Source organism: Malus sylvestris, chromosome 12 (assembly GCF_916048215.2).
Source record: "Malus sylvestris chromosome 12, drMalSylv7.2, whole genome shotgun sequence".
Classification (NCBI taxonomy): Eukaryota; Viridiplantae; Streptophyta; class Magnoliopsida; order Rosales; family Rosaceae; genus Malus; species Malus sylvestris.
In genome coordinates this window covers 18,198,833-18,213,164 of record NC_062271.1, presented here as the reverse complement: position 1 = coordinate 18,213,164, position 14,332 = coordinate 18,198,833, and the positions used below count along the sequence as shown (strand labels likewise).

Below are 14,332 nucleotides of genomic sequence, written 5' to 3'. Positions count from 1 at the left end.
CAGAAGAATGTCCATCCATTAAGCTCCTCCTTCACCATCTTTTTACCATCATTAAGTAACCCTACCGTCTGCAGACTCAGAGTCAAACAAATCTCCATCGCCATCTTTACAGTCCTAAACTCACAGTCAAGAAGAAGCATTTAACCATTAAATTGGGTACTATGTACCAATTCTTTATCCAAAAAAAAGAAGAAAAAACCAGCAAAATTGCAGTTGTTTGAAGTGGCATTCAAAAAAAAAAAAAAAACTATCATGCCATTTACTTAACTAACCATTCGTCTTGCGTATCAATTGGTTCTTAAGAGCATATGTCTAAATTAAAAAAAAAAAAAAATTGACAACCTATATAATATTTTCATATTTTTAAAAGATTTGCTCTCTACCCCATTTGTCAAATTAAAAGCATCTAATAATCAATAAAAAACAATTAGAAGTTAATGTCAACTTTGGTAGTAAAGGTGATGACTATCAATCGATGTCATACCACATCAGAATTGATGTTTCGGTTCGAAAACATTGTTGCTCGATTTTGCCCCTTAATGCTGATTTATACCTTTTGGTGTCTCATTTGGAGATGATTCAAGGGACGTACTTTGTTTGGACTCTAAGGAGTGTGTTGCATATGAAGTTTGATGGACTTTTGTACATTTTAACTTGACTGTCAAATTCATGTGTATTATAGACTTCTAAAGAGTAATAAAAGCCACCTTGTACTGATTGAAGACTTACCATGGCTCTAAAGAGTATAAATTTTTTTATGGTATTCGATTATGGCCTTTTAAAAGTCCACATAAATTTCCATGTATTCAAAATTTCATGGATTTTTTAAAATTTTAAAAAGTCTTGAATTTTGATGAACTTTGAGTTCTTTTACAGTTGCAATAATGCAAATTAATCATCAGATCTGAATCACTATTGTCTGTCACGTGGAAAAGGCCATGACTATTGTAATTTTGCACTACACCTCCAAGCAGGTTATCGAGTGTATCGATTGGGTCATGTACGTAATCGTGGTGATACATAGTGACAATAAGAAATCTTTAACTTTCGACTGCAAAGGTTCGAATACTTTGTTACCAAGATCTAGAATTCTTCGGCTGGAGTGCTAAGTACTTTATTAAGGACTTAAGTTTGGATCGTTGGGTAAAGTTATGTCATTAAGAGTTTGACATTAATATCTCAACTCTGATAATCATACCAATCCTATATTGGCTTAGACCATCTCCAACTCTGGACTAAAAGCCAAATTACCCCCCCAAACACTCTCCAACCCATGCTAAAATTTTAGGTTAAATGCCAAATGCTATTTCTGGGCCAAATACCCCCCCCAGCTTTCCCCCCGGGCTAAATGCGAAATGTTTATCGTAATTTAAATTTTTTTAGATTAAAATGTTCATAAAATTAATTTACAATAATCTACATATTTATTTAAAAAAAAATTGATTTAAGAAAAAAATTTAGGCTAATTTCATTCTTTAATAATTCCGGGCTAAAATTTTAGGGTAGAAGGGTTGGAGCAGAAAAGATGTTTCTGGGCTAAAAGCTAAATTTTCCGGGCTAAAAAATTTGGCTTTTAGCCCAAGGGTTGGAGATGGTCTTAGGGGCTACCATAAGTGATAATGTACTAATTATCATTGAAGTTTAATTAATCTCATTACCTTGTCAGATAAAACCTAATGGACCGCACACTCAATCCTGTGAGTTTGAGACAACATGTTGTGTTGAAATATATTAATAATAACAAAAATATTATTCTTACCATCTATTTGTATTATTTTTTTAATAGAGATGTAATCAATAAGTGTTGGTGGACTCTAAGCCAATTAGAGATGGTACAAAATGAATGAATAGTAAGTTTAACACTACTCATAAAATAATTAAAAGAGTTGTGTATTAAAAAATGACAATAATTCGAAGAAGGGACTTGAAAATGTTTCGGGAATGTTTTGGTTTTGGACCGGGTCCACATTGGACTTTTTCGCTTAACACAAGGATCAAATACGTGACAAGGCCCAAAAAATGAGCCCAATGGCTCCATGCCCGATTCTCTTTCAAGTGGGCGGAGGCTTGGATTGTTTTAATAAACAAACTTTGTCTACTTAAGCACAAGTAATATTAGGAAGAATAAATTTTTAAACTAAATTTTATAAATCAAATAATATGGTTGTTGATTGGATTATTACTTAAATATTGATTAACGTGCCTATTTCTTATTGATGACACATAATTTGATTTAAAATTTTGATACCTCTAGCATTATCCTTTAAACACACTCCATCTTTCGCTTACAAAGGGTTGGTTTTCACACGATTTTTGAGAACCTAGAAACCAAGAACACTCAGTGTCCTAGAGAGAAAGAGAGAAAAAGAAAGAGAGAGAGAAGCAAATGATTTTCAGGAGTTGAAAATAATGATTTGCTAATTGCGATTGTGAATACTAAAATCACCATCTCTTCCTCCTCTTCCTTGTCGTCCCTTCCCTGAGAGAGAGAGAGAGAGAGAGAGAGAGAGAGAGAGAGAGAGAGAGAGAGAGAGAGAGAGAGAGTGTGTGTGTGTGTGTGTGTATGTTTGTGCTAGCCTCTCAAACTCTCTCACACCACCACAAACTCAAGCTCTTGGAGGTGTCGAAACTTATGCGATGTCTACTTTGAGATCTCACACAGTACCATAAGTTGGATGAGCAGTTAGCAAGGTTCAAAGAAAATCAAACCTACAAGAAGTCTCTCTCATTGGATTCAAAATAAGATCCAAAGGTTACATCTAAACCTTAATCTTGTTATTTCAATGTTACATATAAATGTGTTTATATGCATGTGGTTCAATATTCTAGTGGATATGGTATTGAGTTTTTACCCATACTCCGATGAGAAGCATTGGAAGGTGGCAAGGGTTTCCCTTTGAAGATTTTGATGGATTTCATTTTTTTCCACTTTTGATGATATACTCCACCACATTTTATGTGATAATTATCGCTAACACCACTTTCACCACGTTGCCACCACCATCTTATCATGATCATTACCATTACTCCAATGGCCACTGCTACCACCATCGCCACCACCAAAATTTCCATGACCATCACCACCACTCCATTGCTACCATTGCCACCACACCACCTCAACTACTGTAACTTGCCATGACCATCACCATGACCCATCACCACCTCTTTTACCACCACCGTACCACAATGTCATACGATCACCTTTATGTTGTCGCTGTCACCACCACCATAACTAACACCACCCCCATCTTACAATATTGCCCATTACTACGATCGCCGTCACCACCATTAACGCTAACTCTACTACAACCAACTTATCACGATTATCACTATCGCCTCTACAACCTTGTACGACCACCTAATCGCCGCCACCCCCACCGTGGTGACCATTGACACCACCATCACCACAACTGCCACTTTTACCAAGGTCTTACCTTTCCCATTACCACCACCCTGCCCCCATTCCCCCACTCCTCCATCATAGCACCACCACGCCACCATTGTTTCCCCTACCACTGTCACAACCCCAGAAGATCATGTTAGGACGATATCTTGCTAGAGAGTGAGCTATAACACATCAAAGTAGGTATGCATAATGTTATATGTTTGTGTAAGTGCTCAGTCAAACTCGAGAAGGAGTATATGACTCTTGGGAAATTGTATGAACAAGGGTAAACTGTAATAGAACTCTATCAGCATAATAGGGGCTACACAATGTCCAAACACTTGAGAGCAACTAGCTTGTCACTTTTGGTAAAGGATATCATGATGCATTCTCTAATTAAGATATGGATCCTAGACAACCTTGTATATCATTCATCAAACGAATACATGATGTTTGTCATATTAGAACATCAACATGCCTAGTAGCTTGGCCCCCCATTTCACGGGTTTGATGCCACAAAATGAGTATTGTTTGTGTGAATCACAGAGTCTTTTGCTAAGATTGATTCGTGGCATTGGCAGCAAAGTCTTTTGCTATAAGATTGATTCGTCGCATTGATTCGTGAGTCGCAAAGTCTTTTGCTCTAGTGATAACCCTGAATCCTTTTCGCGTGGTCAACCGATGCACACATGTTTGATCTTAACATTTATATGGAAAGTAATAACATTATGAAAATGCTCGTTGATCCATGCTGTCAGTAAAGCAAAATATCCACCAATTTGCCTACATCTCACTCGAGAAGCAAGTCCAAACTGCGGACACAAGAATGCTAACCTTGCTGCATGCCATGCATACCCCACAAACAATATTCAAGTCTCGTAAAAAATTCAAGTACATGCCAGCAAGCTTTAGCCATAAATGAAGGCAAAAAAGCACACTTACAACAAGAACACACTTTCACAAGATATCAAATCGGAATAACCTAACCATGTGCAACTTTTCATTAATCTTCAAGCAAACTTATTCCTCTTATCTTCTTGAAGTGGTATCAATCTTCATGATGCTCATAAGGCACAAATTTCACATGAAGTGATGACCTCCTTCCTTCTTGGCTAATTCACAAATACAGAATGTATGAGATGATCAAGGTTTAACAAATAAAAAAAGCTACATTTGTCAAGAACAACTCGATCTTTTACGAATCTAGATGAACTAAGTCAACATGTGTGTATACAGTATATGCAAAACTAAAGAACTTGTCATCTAAAATGAATCAATAAAGAGAGATGAAGAAATTTCACTTTCGTTATTCCAAATGACTAAATCAATTAAGAAAGCATGGGCATGACCAAAACCTAAATGTTCAGTTAGCATATAGAACAAAACCAACAACTAAGACATGATCAATCTCATATTTGACTCCTACCATGAACCAGATGAACTAAACTAGCATTTGTGTGGGAAAGAACTCAAAGTTTAGCATTTTCACCAATTAGCAAAGTTGAGATGGAGCAATCCCTATACAGGCAAGGCAGTAAGGCAGTATGTGATGGAGATGGGATAGAGGCTAGAGGATGAAAGGAGGTCACTCTACAAGGATAGATAGATATTTTGAGAGCTAATTTACATGCTCGTAAAGGCACAACAAAAAAATCTATGAAAAGATGTTGGTTTAACTAGACAAAACACGATCCAGTCACCCAAAAGGTACTAACCCCTTGGCATTGTAGAAACTCATGAATCTAAGAGAAATTGAAGATAGAGAGAGAGAGAGAGAGAGAGAGAAAGAGAGAGAGAAAGAGAGAGAAAGAGAGAGAGAGAGAGAGAGATTGTAGAGAGAGAAAGTAATTAAAGTTGTATTTTCATATCATTCAATTGATGGGTACACATGTATAAATACATTGTAATATTTGCTGAGTCACCATAAAAACTAATTGACTATCTTAACAATCTTATCTTAATAGCTAAGCTAGGATTTAACCTGGTGGACCTTCTTTATCCTTAACACACCCCCTCAAGCTAAATGGAGGTGATCTAATTGCAAGCTTGTAAGTCAAATCCGCAAAATGATCAGCATGCAAAGATTTGGTGAAGATATCTGCAAGTTGGTGTAGAGAAGCAACATGATGCACAATGACATGCCCAGAGAGAATCATTTCTCGAATGTAATGATAATCAATCTCTACATGTTTAGTTCTAGCATGAAAAACTGGATTGAATGCTAAGGCAATAGCACTCTGATTATCACAGAAGATAGCTGGAGTTTTCAACAAAAGGAAAAGAGATATCTTGTAGAATTCTACACACCTAAGTAAGCTTAGCAGATGTGTTGGCTATGGATCTATATTCAACCTCTATAGATGACCTAGCAACTATGTTTTGTTTCTTTGCATTTCAAGATATAAGATTTGGACCAAGAAAAACACAATATCCACTGGTGGACCTTCTATCAATAGGGCATCTTTCCCAATCGGCATCGAACCAAGCAGTTAAGTACTAAGGTCCCTTAGTAAACCATAAGCCTGAATCAATGAAGCCCTTTAAGTATCGAAGGATTCGTTTAACTGCCTATAAATGAATTGTCCGTGGTGCATGCATGTATTGACAGACTTAATTAACAGCAAATGCTAAATCTGGTCGTGTCCATGTCAAATATTGAAGTGTAGAAGGTAGGATCAGAGAGCAAGGTGCCAAAGTGATAAAGTTTTGCAGAACTGACAGGTGTAGAACATGGTTTAACCCCAATCATATCAGTTTTGGAAAGAAGATCCAATGTATACTTAGATTGGTTCAGAAATAATCCCTTGGCAGATCTATGAACTTCGATGCCAAAAAAAATAATGAATGTCACCTAAGTCTTTGATAGGAAACATCATATGCAGTTGAGAAATAAGAGATTGACAAATTGAACTAGAGTTGCCAGTTATTATGATGTCATCGACATACGCCAAGATGAAAGTAATGGAGGAATCTCTCTTGATGAACATGTTAGTGTCCGAGAAAAGGATGAAAAGAAACCCAATGATAAGATGACATAATAGAAAGCATCATACTAGGCCCGAGGTGCTTGCTTATGGCCATAAAGAGACCTCTTAAGTTTACAAAAATGAGTTGGCCGAGCAGAATCCACAAAGCTAGGGGGCTGAACCATATAGACTGCCTCTTTCAATGTACAATGCAGGAATATGTTGCTCGCATCAAGTTGATGAATTAACCAGTCATAATTGATAGCAATGGATAATAGAATCCGTATAGTGGTAAGTTTTGCAACTGGGCTAAAAACCTCAGAGAAGTCAATACCTTCTTGTTGATGGAATCCCTTAGCTACGAGTCTGGCCTTATATCTTTCAATTGAACCATCAGGTTTGTGCTTGATCTTAAAAACCCACTTGCAGTCGATTAAGTTGTAACTGGGATTGAAAGGAACAAGATCCCAAGTCTTGGTAGTTTGTAGGGCTTGAAACTCATCCTTCATGGCTGCCATCCATTTAGGATTCTTAGAAGCTTGCAAAAAAGTAGTTAGAGTATGAGGAATGCTTGTGAGAGAATCAACAGTAGCTAGAAGTTGATGTTTTGTTGCAGTAAAAACGTAGGTTTGTGACTTCCTACTTTTGCTCTTGTAATCATAAGATGAACATTGACCGGAATAGAGCATTGCTGATGATCAGAGTTAGAGGAAGGAATCTCTATATGACAAGGAACTTGCTAATGATTAGAGATTGCCAATGAGAGACTTACTGATGAAGGAGCTGAAATATTTGTTGTTGAAGTATGTGGAACAATGGGTGATGAAGTAACTAGAATATTAAGTGGAATTGGAACACTTGTAGAAGAAGGACTTGTGGATGAATGCTTTGTAGATGAATTAGAAACTGAAAAGAAACCAGTCTTGAATGGGAATAACTGCTCATCAAAATTTACATGTCGTGAAATATAGACCTTGTTAGTCACATGATCAAGGCACCTATAACCTCTGTGATTAAAACTGTAGCCCAAGAAAACACATTGTTTGCTTTTAACATCCAGTTTGATGGAGGAATAAGGTTGTAACCAGCGATAACATGCACATCCAAAAGCCTTCAGAGTATGATACCTGGGAGTGACATGGAAAAGCAGTTCCCAAGGACTAATGGTTGAATTCTGTGGTGGCAACTGATTGATAAGATAAATTGAAGTTTGAAAAGCCTCTATCTAGAATTTGGAAGGTAAACCACTTTGAGAAAGTAAAGTTCTGCCCATCTCAACAACGTGTCTATGTTTCTTCTCTGCGCACCCATTCTGCTCAGGGGTATGAGGTCAACTCAGTTGATGAATGATACCTTAATCATTAAGAAAAAGTTGAAATTGTTTACTTAAGAATTCACCTATTGAATTGGATTTGAGACATTGAATCTTGCATTCAAACAAAGTTTGGACTTTGGAAACAAAAATCTTGAACACAGAGTATACATCAGATTTATAGACCATATGATAAAGCCAACTGTATTTCGTATAGCCATCTACCAAAATAAGGTAGAATCTATATCTAGTACATGAAGGGGTGGGAGAAGGACCCCATACATCCGCACGTAGTAAATGAAATGGCCTAGTGGAAGTATAAGGCAAAGATGAAAATGGAAATCTAGAGGCCTTCCCCAATTAACAATTAAAACATATAGATAGGTTACGATCAGAACCAATAACAGCTAACTGATTCTTATTGACAATAGTATGTAAAATAAGACTAGAAGGATGTCCGAGTCTTTTATGCCATGTGTGAACATCAGCTTTAGCAACCATCAAGGCTTGAGGATAGATAGCAATACCAGAAATGCCATTGGATGCTTTCCAGTAGAAAGGGTATAAGCCACCTTAACAGGGGCCCTGGAAAAGCATCCTCCCAGTGCTTAGATCCTTGATATAAAATCCAAATGGATCAAAGGTCAGAGAACACCATTTATCATTCACAAATTTGTAGATTGACAACAAGTTATGAGATGCTTGAGGAACTAACAAAACATCATTAAGTTTAAGGATAGCATTGGGTGTGCTAAGTAAAGTAGAGCAGGTGTGGGAGATGTACAAACCTTTACCATCTCCAACAATAAGTTGATCACTGCCAGTGTAGGGAATAACAGAGTTAAGAAAGGCTGGATTGGGAGTGACATGATGAAACGCACCACTGTCAGCAAGCCAATAACTCGGATGAGAAGAAATGGTAGCAGTTATGCCGATATGAGATCCATGTTGAGATCGCTGAGAGACAATTTGAGGAAGCCTATTACAAGTGAGAGCTTCATGACCAAATTGAAGGCATAATTGACATTGAAGATGTCAGCCAGATAGAAGAGAGGATTGACTAGAACTGTAATTAATGGTATTGGCACCAGATTGTCCAAAGTTGTGAACATTGTTGGTTGCACCAGGTCCAGGTCCTAGAATGCTCCTTGAGTTGTTGTGGTTACGATTCTGATTGGCACCAAAATTGCGAAACTGATTGGCACCAGAATTGCAATTATGAGGGAATCGATTTCGATTCTGAAATCTACCACGAGAATTACCTTTGTAGTAATTAGAACCTCGCTGAGCAGCAAAGACATGAAAAGGTGTAATGGATAATGATGCTCGTGTCTTGCGTTTTTGAAGAGAAATTTCCTTACTGAGAAGCATTCCATGCAATTCATCAGTATTCACGGATTCAGTCCTCATTTCAATCGAATAGATGAAAGACTCATAATCATCAGAGAGACCAGAAAGAGTATAGGCAACCAGATCGGACTCGAAAATTGGTTCACCAGCAGCAGCTAGCTTATTAGAAATTTCTTTGAGAGAATTGAGATAATCAGACATAGAGGAGTCTCCTTTTTAAATGGTCTGAATCTTTGAACACAAGCTATGAACATGAGTGCGAGAATCACTAGCAAAACGGCGTTCAAGTGATTGCCAGAGAGATCGGGAATCATCCATACTAACCGTGAGAGGAAGGAGATCTTCAGAAAGCGTCGAGTTAATCCAAATCATCAAGATTTGATCTCTTTCACAGCAAAGATCAAAAGCCGGATTAAGAGCTCGAGAACCAGACGAATTGCATACAAGCTGAGGCGGACATAGATCAGTGCCATTAACAAGCTCTAAAAGCTTGAATCGCTTCAGAACAGGGATGAACAACTACGCCAAGTAATGTAATTATGAAGATTGAGCTTTGTTGATACCATGCCTGTTATATTCTGAAATGTGATTGAAGTAATTGAAGCGATTGATGAGTGAGAGACATCTCCAGGAGAATTAGAGGAAGCACCTGGAGAAGAATTTGCAGAATTTGTAGCAGTAGCCATAGAAATTTAGGAGATTTGAACAGAAGATTGGTGAAATTAGAGAGGAGATCGAAGAAATTAAGGGAGATATGACCTGTTTGGGACGAGGGAAAATGGGAGAAAATTTTAGGTCGGTGGAAGCAAAGGATCGAAGTCGGTGGACAAAGGCTCTGATACCATGTAGAAACTCATGAATCTGAGAGAGAGAGAGAGAGAGAGAGAGAGAGAGAGAGAGAGAGAGAGAGAGAGAGAGAGAGAGAGAGTAATTAAAGTTGTATTTTCATATCATTCAATGGATGGGTACACATGTATAAATACATTTTAATATTTGCTGAGTCACCATAACAACTAACTGACTATCCTAACAATCTTATCTTAATAGCTAAGATAGGATTTAACTGGTGGACCTTCTTTATCCTTAACAGGCATCACGGTAGAAATAATATTGGAGTTTTTTTTTCTTTTTTTTTCTCTTTTGTCCAAATCAACCAATTGTCCGAAAGGTACGACTGGGCACACGTAGCATGAAGTGCAATTGAAACTTCAAAAGGGGTTATGTTTTTACTGTGATGAAAATTGAGGGTCCTAAAAACCAACTGCTATGTGTACGATGAATTAAGTAATTTTGATTTTGAAAATTAAGTAATTTTATCGTGTTATTTAATTCGGCAAGCTCTCACAACTTTATTGATTATTCATTAGTTAGTATCTCATTCGTCTATTAAGACCGTGAAGGTTCTTCAAATGATTAAACATATTGTTTTATCGTGTTCTTTAATTTGGCAAGTTGTCACAACTTTATTGATTATTCATTAGTTAGTACCTCCTTCGTCTATTAAGACCATGAAGGTCATTTGAATGATTAAACATGTTGTTTTATCGTGTTTTTTTAATTTGGCAAGCTCTCACAACTTTATTGATTATTCATTAGTTAGTGCCTCCTTTGTCTATTAAGACCGTGCATGAAGGTTCTTCGAATGATTCAACATGTTGTTTTATCGTGTTGTTTTATTCGGCAAGCTCTCACACCTTTATTGATTATTCATTAGTAGCCAATGTCAAGGATAAGGACAATGTAACAGAAAAAATGGCAAATTAATACAAAGCCAGACAAACTAATAATCCAAATGCTGATTTGTGTCTTCTATATATAATCCTGTGACCATGATTGAAGATTTTGTATTTTTTTTGGGTCAAAATAAGGAATTGCTCTATTCATACACAATCTATATCGTGCATGATAATTCGTTTTCTTTTAAAATGATTGAAAACGCTTTTTAAAAAAAATGTTTACCGAAAAACAAGACTAAGCCAAATATATGAACAAGACATGATCAGGATCACCATTTCACCAAACTACCCATACTTTTTAGTGTTAGTTTAACTTGTATAATACTCTAATGCAAAAAAAGAAAAGAAAAAAGAAGAAGATAAATCATATAATTAAGAATCCAGTCCAACTCCGAGCCAACATGTTAGATATACGCACCTAATTCACCTAAAAACACATAATGTAACTTTAAATATATTAAAAGGGATATATATCCACGTCCAATATCCTTTTATGTATCGACATATAATTTCTTAAAAAACTTTCCTTCGTATTTTTATATGGGAATAGTTGGAGTCTTGACACGGTAAACTTGCTTATGATATATTTAGCTTGCAACTGGCCCCAAACCCAATTTTATTAAATTGCTTGCTCGACTTTTGCCCCACTAAATTTAACAAGTTTGAGAGTAAGATACTTTGTTAATTGCTTTGACCTGCCACAACAAGCCATACACATATTCTTCTACGGTTGACGTCTTCGTCAAGTGGATCAGTAAATTAAAGGAGTTTAGTTTTAGAGTAAAACTCGAAGGATTCGTGTTAGTTGGCACGTTTGCAAATCAAAATTTTACTGCATGTTTATCTCTACCTCAGCTGAGGACTGTAATTTGATGTTAGTGTGTTTTTGGTCTATTGCCCTCTACGTAAAAAAAAAAAAAGCTGCCTAATGTTAGGAAATCCTTGCTAGGAGCATGACCAACAATAGTAAGTGACTATTTTTGACACGCCCCGATCCCGATATTCCTCGAATACCAGGATAGGCATGTGCTGGCCGACACCCGAGGGTGACGAAAACCATTTATTGAGTGCAAATGCTGAAAATAAGGGATATATAAGACTTAAAAATATAAAAGAATAATGAATATGCATTTAAGGAACGTGTTCAGAGCATACTACTAACTAGAACACTAAAAGAAATAATATAAAATTAAATGAATAAAGAAGTGGGTCCTACACCGAGAGGACTCGAAGATGCCGATGCAGAAGTGCCTAGATGCCGAGATTGTATGCCTTGATTCTAAGTCCTGAAGGGGGCACAAAACAAATATGAGTGAATCAATTTGATATAAATATAATAAAACAGTTATCAACATACTAACCCCTAGGTTTATGAAAACATATATATAATGTAAAACATAGGTTTTCCGAAACCTAGCATGATGTGCAGTATCTCAAATTCATAACTTGTATAAGTAATAAACACTAGTGAATTGTCCGATAACCCCCAGGCCCCATGTCGGCTCCCCATCTCTGAGCAGATAGTCAGAGGAAAATACAATATAGTCCCCTTGCCGGCTCCCCATCCCTGGTCTTAAATGCCAGAGGAAACACCCTCCAGGCCCTATGCCAACACCAAACCATCGCCCGGGACGGACCGGAATCTATCCTTACGTCCCGTAGCGGAAAGGACCACTAGGTAAGTATAAAACCATTGAATATATCAATATTGAAAAACAACTTCATAGTATAAAGTCATCCATCATCTATACTATATACTCCGGTCTTAAAGCGCGGAGAAGCGTGCACTCTCGATTAGGCCCATAGGTGAGCATACATTCATGGTTAGAGTCACACTCCGATAGTCAACTTGAGCAACCTTCCAAGCGAAGTGTTTATTTGCGGCTAAGCCCGCGAGGAGCATCCTCCACCTCACATCGGAGTAGGCAGCACGACGGACGGAGAGAAGAAGTCACTCAATCAGGCTCAAGTTCAACAGGCAGCCTCCGAAGAACTCGCTCGCCTGCTAGGAACACACCACACGCATTATATCCACGGTATAGACGAGCCAAACACATGGAAGAGCAGCCTAGACCAGCAAGTCACGGCTGAAAGTAGCTGAGAGCTCCGCTACCCCAACAAAGGCAAATTCAGGAAGAAGTAGAGAGACTATTGACTAAACGATTGCGCAATTTCCAACGCAATGAGGTCACCGATAAGGCACTATGATGGAACATGACCAATATAAGCAGGTCACCCTTTACGGACAAGATCGAGCAGGCAGAGCCTCCACGCGAGTTCAGCATGCCACATTTCACATCTTTTAAAAGGGATGAAGACCCGGAGAGACACTTAAAGCACTACTGAAGTGCAATGATCCTCTATCGAAACAACAATGATCTTATGAGCAAGATATTCGCCACCACTCTACAAGGCGAGGCGCAAGATTGGTTCTACACCCTGCCTCCACAATCCATCCGAAATTTTGACGACCTTTCTTTGGTTTTCACCAAAGAATATTCATCCTATCGCTTAATCAAAAAGAAGTCTAACCATTTGTTCGACGTCAAGAAGAACCCAAAGGAGTCGCTTCGCGATTATGTGAGGAGGTTCAAAGCAGAGAAGGCAAAAATAGTTGGATGCAACGACTTGATAGCTAGAGCAGCCTTCCAAAAAGGACTTCCAGCAGACCACCCATTGTTCAGAAAACTGATAATGAAAGAATATCTAACTCTAGCAGACTCTTTCACTCTGGCAGAAAAGCATGCACTTTGGGACGAAGTTCACTGATGCCCATTTAAGGCAAATCCAAGTGATCTTGAATATGAAGTTCCCTACTACTCTGAAGGAGATTCAAAGTCTGATTGGACGAGTAGTCGCATCTGAAGCAGAAATAAGCTCTACCATCATACGAGAAAAGCTGGGGGCCCGACTACCTATATTCCACAGTTTAAAAGCTCTCATCGATGCTATCAGTTGTATTCCACATTTTAAAAGCTCTTATTGATGTTATCAGAAATTCAAAAACTAACTTTGGCGATAGTTGTTGCAACCCGGAAACACAAGTTGTACTTTCAAATGCATGCAGTCATCCTCATGACGTACTATTCTGCCCAATCTAGATGCGCGACAATAAAGGCGTAGACCCTGGCGGATGTAAAGTTTTCTGACGAATGCAACAACTCGGCCCAAAAAACACGCCAAGGGTAGACGAACACTGGAAGGACACATTCGGAAGCAAGTTTGTCCTCGTCACCCTAAAAGATTCTACATAGGAGCAACATGTACTGGTAGTTGAGTACCACTTCCTGCTGCGCACCACACGGCCCTAGCCGACCTTTGCTCAATGATTCAACTCTAGAGTGGCCCAATACCGGCAGTGGAGCATTTCCTGTTGCGTGCGACATGGCCCCATCTCCATAGCTCCTTACTACGCCTTCACGCCGAGCCTAGGTGACGCAACAGAGTGGCCCAACGATGCCTCAGAAGTAGCCAAGCACACTCTAGCCGCGCCTACTCCACCTGATGGAAACTTCCAACATTTGCATGTCGACGGCGCATCCAACTACAAAGGCTCACGATCAGGCATGATTCTTGTCACCTT

General features: G+C 38.3%; 1 long non-coding RNA gene across 1 annotated transcript; it reads right to left on the bottom strand.

The window, feature by feature from the left end:
• Nucleotides 1-11,832: 11,832 nt before the first annotated feature.
• On the bottom strand, nucleotides 11,833-12,483 carry LOC126594576 (uncharacterized). The gene is made up of 2 exons (XR_007613332.1): nucleotides 12,196-12,483; nucleotides 11,833-12,035 (listed from the first exon to the last, which is right to left on the bottom strand). It is a non-coding gene; the product is annotated as an uncharacterized LOC126594576 (long non-coding RNA).
• Nucleotides 12,484-14,332: the final 1,849 nt, after the last annotated feature.